Raw genomic sequence first — 8716 nt, 5'->3', positions numbered from 1 at the left:
TATGTAACCAGTACCCAGATCAAGAAATAGAACATTATCAAAACTCTAGAAGTTCCTCTCCCTGTTCCCCTCCAGTCACTTACCCCCTTGGGATAACCACTGTCCTGACATGTAAGAGCATAGTTTAATTTTGCCAGGTTTTACTTTATTTAAAGGGATTTATATAGTTTATCCTCATTTGTGTCTATCTCTTTTGTTTAATATTGTATTTGTGAATCTCACCCATGTTGATATGTGTAGTTATGGATTCATTCTCATTGCTGTAGATTTCATTGTGTGAATGTATCACAATTTATTGGTACCATTCTACCTTCAATTGGCATTTGTATAATAACCAGATTTATTCTACAACAAATAGTGCTGATGTGCACATTCTAGTACACGTGTATTGGTGGACATACATGTGTGTTTTGTTGGATATATATATCTAAGAGTGGAATCTTTGAGTCTGAGGCTGTGTGTATATTCAGTTTTATAAATACTGTCAAACAGATTTCTATAGTGGTTGCACCGATTCCCCCTCTCACCAGCTAAATATGGGAGTCCTACTTGCTCCACAACCTTGGCAACACTTACTGTTTTCTGTTTGCTTTTTCGTTTTATTTTAGCCATGCTGATGGTGTCTCTTGGTATTAGATTATTGTTTTGATTTGCATTTGCCTCATGACTAACAAAACTGAGCAAGTTTTCTATGTTATGGGCTATTTAGACAAACTTTCGAAGGAAATGCTTGTTCAAACATTTTGTTCATTTTTCAATTTGGTTATCTGTCTTATTGATTTGTAGGTGTTCGAAGAGGATAATTCCTTTGAAAATGGAAGAACTCTTTTGTGGTATGAATAAGTGTTTGTGTCTATATTTAGAAATCTGAATATTGGGTTTTCTTAGAAGTAAGTCACACAAGTACTTACAAATTTCAACAGGGAGGTCAATCTATGCATGGGGAAATTCAGCCTCAGACTTTCCCATTCACAAGTCTCCTCTTGAAAAATTAAGAAGATGGTGACTTTTTCCTCTAGTGTATTTAATGCTGGTTTGGCAAGTGGAGATGGGCTAGGACATTCCTGAGGGGGGTTGGAACGAGGAGGACAGTGAGTAAAGTGGCTGGTGGGTGATGGGCATGGACGCACATGGGGCAGCCAAGCCAGATTCATAGTCCTCCAGTTGGACTTGTTGTATTACTGGGCCCATCAACATGTTCAACGAGAACTCATGAGATGAAATTTCCTTTGATGGGTCTTTTTGAAAAATGGAAAATGAGTGGTGGGGGGCTTATGAATTAGTAGGGCAGGTCTCTGGAGAATCAGTGTCCACTCAGCTAAGAAAAATGCTTTTGCTTAATTTGGAGACAGTCTGAACAGCCAAACATGGAACCAAAGTCCTTCTGGGAGTCCCCGAGATGGGCACAGATGAGCCATCATGCATGCTTTATGACTGTCCCTATATTCCTAGGTATGAAACACAAGGACCGGCACTCGTCCCAAATCCACGTTTCAGAGAATGGACCAACCATCAGCTGTGTCCCACCAGCCACCCTGCCACACACAGCAAGCCTGTGATACTGCTACAAAAGACTTTCCCTTTAAATATTCATTGACACAGTGCAATATGGACAATATTTGTCCTTTGTTAAATTAAAATGAAACCTAGGAAAAATCTTCTTGGCTTTCATTTATTCAGTAAACTTATACTGATCACCTACTGTTTGCCAGGTATCCTGCTAGAAGATAAAGAAATAATAACACCAGGTTTTGCCCTCAAGAAGCTCAGAATATTATGGGGGAAATGAACAAAGTAAACAATGTCAAGATAATGTAGCGGTTGTGAGACTGAGGTTTACAGAGTGCTAACAGGAAGGGGACATAACCAGTGGCCAAGGAAGGGCACACACGGGTGGAATCCCGGGAAAGCCTTCCTGAAGCAGTTAATGCTTTTAAGTCTATTTCTTCCTGTTAACTAACTGCAAAGAGGATATGTTTGAGAAAAGTTAGGAATTCACGGAACCCCACCATACATCAAAGCAGAAGAAAAAGATGTCCAATTTTCTATCCTGTTTAAACACCCCATGCTGTTATACCCACAGTCCTCATGACTTGGTTTAATGAATCTTTTTTTTTCCCCCATTTTGAACATGAATTCAATGAAAGTTAATTAAAATGATGTAAAATGTGACCTTGTGTGAATTAATTAATGTTAGAAAAATGAGCTTATTTTCTTTACCGTCCTATGGTTCACCTATGGAAACCCAAGAAACATTTGTCACCCTTTACAAAGCACCATCAGGACTCATGGTTTTCAGCTTCTTCTCCTGCTTGCAACCATAAGAATGGACAGCTGAGCAACCAGGTGGGAAGGCTGAGGATTTGTTGGGTGGTAATTCAGGGGAAACTCACTGTAACAGGCAGGGGCTGAGATGAGTGGGACCATGAGTAAGAGAAGTGGGAAAGGGTTCATTATAAATCAGGGGCGTAAGGCAAGAATTACCTAGAGAGCCAACTGAGTCACTAAGTAAGGGGCAGTGGGAGTGAGAAGCACTTTTCTGTGCTCTTCTTGGTAGAGCATATAACCAAATACCAGCTAAATCAGTTGGAAGGCATTTGGTTGCAAATAATAGCAACCCTAATTCATCGTGATTTGAACAATTAAGCACTTTATTATCTCACTTAATATGTCTAGAGGGATGTCAGCCCCAGGGTTGGTTAGTTCACGAGCTCACCAAAGTCTCAAAGACCCAGGTTATTTCCATCTTACTACTCTGCCATCCTAAATGTTTTGGCTTATCCTCATAGATTGCTCTCCTAATGGACCCAAGATGGCTGCTTTGGTTTCAGGAACAGTACACAAGACCCCAAGGCCAAAGGAAACATTCTTCCCCTTTTTTTTGCAAGGAGGGCCTTCCCAGAAGCCTCAATCAGTAGATTTCCCTGCTTTGGTCTATTGGCCAAAATTACGTCCCCTGCCCATGCCTAAACTAATCATTTGGCAGGGAAATCATCCCGTCACATTCTGCTTAGGCCAGGGGTGTCCAAACTTTTTTCATTTTTCACCAAGGGCCATATGCAGTAAAATACACAAACAGCTGGGCCACTCACTCGAGGTGAAGTACATATTGCCTCACCTGGTTTATTTAAGTAAACTAAATATATTTTTGGAATTTGCTGCGGGCTAATAAAAAATGGATTGCGGGCCGCAGTTGGCCCACGGGCCGCAGTTTGGACACCCCTGGCTTAGACCATGAACTCTCACCCTGGCTGAGGGGTGGGGGTGGCTAGACTTCCCTGAAGGACTTAGGAGCTTGGATGAGGATGAACAGAATCAGATGCTATTAACAAGGAAACGGGTGGAGGGCAAAGCGGAAGGCCGCCAAGATGTCCATGCTGAACAAGAGGTTCTCTGCTTGGAGTTGAGGGGCACAGCTTGGGGAGTCAGGGTTTGCCCTTATAATCACCTCATCTCTTCTCTTCAGTAGTAAGTAGTCATTAGGATCGCATGAGGCAAAGGAGCATAATGTAGGGAAAAAGCCTCTTTATTACAGTGAGAATATTGGGGCACAGACCATATGTGAGCAGGTGGGGAAGCCCTAGCAGAACTGGGGAGTGCCCAAAGCTTGACCTCTGATGTTGGAGCCTTTCCTTTCTGTGCCCTTCCTCCCCACTCCATCGCCCACCCATGGGGCCCAGCGGTTCCATATTCTCCTGCCTACATATAGGAAAGGATCAAACATTATCACACTAAGCTTTTCATGACAATGAGCACAGGCCAGGGATTAAAAAATAGACTTTGAATCTCAGCTCTGCCATTTGCTAGCTTTTTAACCATTTTCAGCCTCAATTTCCCCACCTACAAAATGAAAATAATGACGCTACCCAACAGGATGCTGCTGTAGTGGTTATTACTGTTGACGGGAATAGAGCAGCCTGTTAACAACTTGAAAATCTCCGTGGCTTAATAAAAGTTTATTTCTCAATAACACAGAGTCCAGCATTGATGATTCTGGTCAGGGGGCTCTCCTGTGACCCAAGGATGAAGGATCCTACCCTCCCGTTTTGGGGCACCACGTCTTCAATGTGTGGTCTTCAAGGTTTTTGAAGGAAAGTCGCAGCTGCTTTAACCTCCTTGACCTGGAAGCAGCTTCATTATTGAGGACTGGGACCTACTTAGATCCAAGGGAGCTGGAATCGAAAGCTTTGCTGTGTGCCAGGAAGGGAATCATCGACGTGGTGAGCATCAGGCTGGTCTCACCGAGGGTTATTATGTTGTGGCTGTTAGGACTATTAGTACAGTGCGTTAGAAGCACAGTCATGCTCCAGACGTAACTATGGCCCCTCACAGTTCATCAATGTTCACTGCCATGATCTTGGGAAGCCATCTCTGGGAGATGACAAAATGTAATGCCTGGTTTGAGGTGTCAAGAGAACAGACGTTCATGACTGATGAAAGCGATGGTCTGGTGACTTCTGCCTTCTCCACAGCACCCAACACACTTGATACAGTGGGAGCTGACTCGGTCACCGTGGCGCTGACTCCTGGCAGGTACCGTACGTGCTCACTCTGTCTCCTCACGTCCCTGTCCCATCTTCATGCCCTCAGCTCCCAGTTTGCCTTTAGTCCCAGTACTAGACTCTCTTCCTCTTTGTCAGAGGGCTGCCCTCGTGCCTCCGGAAGCTGCTTTGCCTGTGAGCACAGAGAGCGGGAAGAGCCTGGAAATGTTCACCCCTCTGAGACAGCCCTTACCTGACGACAGATGTGTAGGGGGCTCGTGCTCCCCAGACCCCCCAGGTGGATAAGCCAGTCACCCTGCAAGCATGGGGCCTTGTTGGCTTTGCACCTTTGCTTGGCTTTCTCCTCCCTATCCTGGGAACACTGCCCAATAAATCACTTTTACAGGAATCCTCATCTCAGGGTCAGCTTCTAGGGAACCAACCTGAAATAGTATGTAAATTGAAGAATCAGAATTTCAAAACTCCCAGGCCCTGTTAAACCAAATAGCTGAGAGGGGTCCTCAGTACATCATTATTTGCCTTCCACCTCAGTTTTCACATTCATACATCAAAATATCACAGAGGCCAACTTCGGTATGATATGGTGCCCCGAGTAGAGTGAGGACTCAAATTGTCCTAAGGCAGTTCATCAGTCCACGTGGAGGCCTTTCGAGGGTTTGGAGAGACGGGGCTCAGCCCAGTGTCAGTCAGGCGACTTGAAAACAGAATCTAAATCAGTCTCTATCGGTTGAATTATGCCTTCCTTCTCTCAACAGGACATTATACTGTGAACTGGTAGACTCTGGATTGCAGAATATAAATTCCCCAAGATTCATGCTCACATATACAGTCTGCCACAGGAGACGCGCTTTCAGCTTTATGTCGAGCGTGTATAAAGCTGTTCCTTTCTCTTCCACCCCAATAGGTGGTCTCTTTGGCTTTGGTTAGGCCTGCCCTCGCCTCTGAACTTCGGATTTCCCCTAGATTTGGAGCTGTGTTCAGTCACGACCTCAGAGCAGGTACATACCAAGTACAGTGAAGTACAGACAAGGTTGCACCTCAAGCCACTTGAGGGGCTTCTGTGGCCATAGTCACCGTGTTGAATATTGTAAAGTGCCACCAAGAACTTGCCGTCCCACCAGTGGGGGATGATGCCTGACTCTTAACGACTGAGGGCTAGAGACACATAAGGGTCTGGTCATCTCAGCCCAACTTGGAATAACTGAAGAGCCATGGGGTCGACCCAGGCTGACCTTGGGCTTGGCTCAGTTTCTTTCTCTGCCTGCTTCTCCTTCCTGCTCCCTCTTGCACAGGCATTGACTCCTTAATCAGCACTGCACACAAAACATCTCAGAGCTTCCTTTCAAAGACACCCAGCCTACAATAGTCACATTCCTATCTCTCCACAGCCAGGAGTCTCCCCGGGGGCACAGGGGTACCAAACATAATGGCCACATTCAGTGCTGGACTCAGCTCTCCCCTTGTTTTCAAGCCCTCTGGGTCACGGACAAGGAGAAGAGACAGCCTCAGAAGGTACAGTCCAAGGACTGCAAAACGGCCACGGCCACCTCGTGTTGCTGAGCGCAGAGGGTAAGGAGGCTATGCCGTGGGCAGCGGATGACAATCTCTGAGCACTCTTTACCCAGAGCAATTTTGTGTTTCGTGCAGACATCATCCCTGAGTGCTCTCTCTCCTCCATCCTCACATGCAAACCTGTAGCAAGGGAGAAGGTCCTGCAGACTCTTCATTCGAAGTATACTTTGAATCCATTTGCTCCTCTTCTTCTCTGCCTCCACCCCAACCAAAACCACGATCACCTCTTACCTGGATTATATGCATCTTTCATCCTTGCAATTTATTCTCCAAACTATAGTCAGAGTGATTTCCAGAATTTCTCATTGGTTCTTTTCATAACTGCCAGCTCTGGATTCATAACCATCACTTCACATTGATATAGAGATACCTTCCCTTATCTCTTTGAAGATATTAAACATATGGAATTTAAATTTTCTGTTCTGATTATACTAGTATTTCAATTTCCTCAGTTATAAGTTCTTTCTTTTGTTAAATTTGTTAATGCTCTTTTGTGGGGTTGGTCATCTTCCTCGTGTGTGTGTGTGTGTGTGTGTGTGTGTGTGTGTGTGTGTGTGCATTCTTTATTTGCCAGTTTCTGTGAAGGAGGAATGGTTTTGCTTTTGCTTTTCTCTCTTTCTTCTTAATTGAAGTAACATTGGTTAATAAAATCATGTAAGATTAAGATATACAACATTATAATTTGATATATATACCCACTATAGTGTGCTCACCACCAAAAGTCTAGTTTTCATCCATCACCATATATTTGATTCCTTTTACCTAGTTTTCCCTCCTTCCACACCCCTTCCCCTCTAGTAACTACTAATCTGTTTATTTGTTTATTGTGTGTTTGTTTTATATTCCACATATGAGTGAAATCATATGGTTGTTTTTTTTGTCCTTTTCCAGCTGACTTATTTCATTTAGCATAATACCTTTAGGATCCATCCACGTTGTCATAAATGGCAGTATTTCATCTTTTTTTACGTTTGAGTAGTATTCAATTGTGTGTGTGTGTGTGTGTGTGTGTGTGTGCGTGCACCCACCACATCTCCCCAATCCACTCATCTGCAGTTGCTACATCTTACTAAACTACACTTGGTTTTTGGCAGGCAGGTCACGGGGGGCATGGGTGGGGCTGTTACCTACCTAGGCTTGCACTGTGGGGAAGGTAAGCACCTGCCACTAGACAGGGGCCTCGCTGTCCCATCTACATGTGGGGGCTGCTTGTTCCCAGCCCCTGACGGCTCTCCCTGGCCTGTCCCTAGCTTTCATACCGACAGATCCCAGCTAGCTGCAGGAGCATCCCTTCTCAGGAAATCCTTCCTGACAACTCAACCTAAAGGCATCTTCACGACCCTCTCCTTCATTGAATTGATCACAGGAGTTCATTAAGTATTTATTTGTTAATGGCCGGCCTCACCCACTAAACCAAGCTCGATGAAGGCAGAGAGCAAGTCTGGGCCACTGTTGTGGACCCAGTTCTCAGCACTGCACTTAACACAGACTTATTTCGAGAATGATTATTGAATAACGTATTGTTTATACTTCCATGTAAGACTGCATTTAAAGAAAGGATTCTTAGCTGCACACAGTTTGAAACAACAGTGAGAGAGGGCACCGTATCATATGATGAGCAAGGAACGATCCTTGTGCTTCGGTTTGGATTCAGTGGGGCGGAGGAACAAGTGAGCTTTGCTCTGCGCAGGCCCCATGTCCAGAGGAAACTGCAGGTCTGCCACTGTCCTGGGATGACTCTGGAGCCTGACTTCACCTTCCCCAGAGCTGGGAGCTCGCTTTCCCTCTGAACGCATAGCTTGCTGTCAGCAGAGAGAGGTGGAGCCTGTAGAAGCTGCTGCAGGACCATTATGGGGCAATCGAGGAGACTGCTACATTAGTCACTGGGTCCTGGGGGGTTCAGCAAGCGGGAGGTGGAGAGGAAGAGGGAGGCAGGGCCGTGTGCTGCACCACTTTTGAGTGAGCCCGGGGTGCCAGCACCCCCACTCTATTGTACCTGTCTGCCTCTTCCTGTGCATAGTGGCAACAACCCCAGTTGGTAAGGGATCTTCCAGAAAAGGGAATGCTGAATGCTATGACCCTTGAGGAAAAGGGGTGTTTTAGAGATGCAGTTCTCCCCACCACCATTTATGGATGAGGGAACTGGTCCAGAACAGAGATGATCAGCCCAAGGTCACCAGGCAGTAAGGAGGGGAGCTGGGCTGGAACGCAGAGCTCCGAATCCCAGTCTCTGGCACTGCACCCAGCGCTCTCTCTCTTTGTCCACTTCTCTCTCCCCCTTTTCCCTTGTTCCTGCTCCATCACATCCCCAGCCTCTTCTTACCACTTCAGCCCTGTGCCACAGCTATAAGGACACACACCGCACCACCAACCCCAGACACCTGTCCCCCCACCATGCAATTTAGTTCACCCTGCTTGGGGCTCAGAGGCTTGCTGGTTTCTGCTCATGTGGCAGCAGCGCCTGACCGAAGCTCGCTCTGCAGCATCTGGCAGCATTCAGGAGCTGCAACAGGATGACCAGGAACGGGCTGTGGCCAGGGCATGCACCAGGGTGGGCTCGCAGCCCCTCCCCACAGGCCCTGGGCATTCATTTCAGCCCCAATGCACCGGCCAGCGTGGCCCTTGTCCCATGAGAATGAGAA

General features: G+C 46.0%; 1 long non-coding RNA gene across 1 annotated transcript; it reads left to right on the top strand.

The window, feature by feature from the left end:
* Positions 1 to 403: 403 nt before the first annotated feature.
* Positions 404 to 2172, top strand: LOC141572410 (uncharacterized). Its single transcript, XR_012497773.1, has 2 exons — positions 404 to 833; positions 1453 to 2172. It is a non-coding gene; the product is annotated as an uncharacterized LOC141572410 (long non-coding RNA).
* The last annotated feature ends 6544 nt before the right edge of the window (positions 2173 to 8716 follow it).

This window comes from Rhinolophus sinicus, linkage group LG06 (genome assembly GCF_036562045.2).
Source record: "Rhinolophus sinicus isolate RSC01 linkage group LG06, ASM3656204v1, whole genome shotgun sequence".
In the NCBI taxonomy this organism is placed as follows: domain Eukaryota; kingdom Metazoa; phylum Chordata; class Mammalia; order Chiroptera; family Rhinolophidae; genus Rhinolophus; species Rhinolophus sinicus.
Note: the sequence above shows the minus strand (reverse complement) of the source record. Positions and strands in the feature narration are given on the sequence as shown.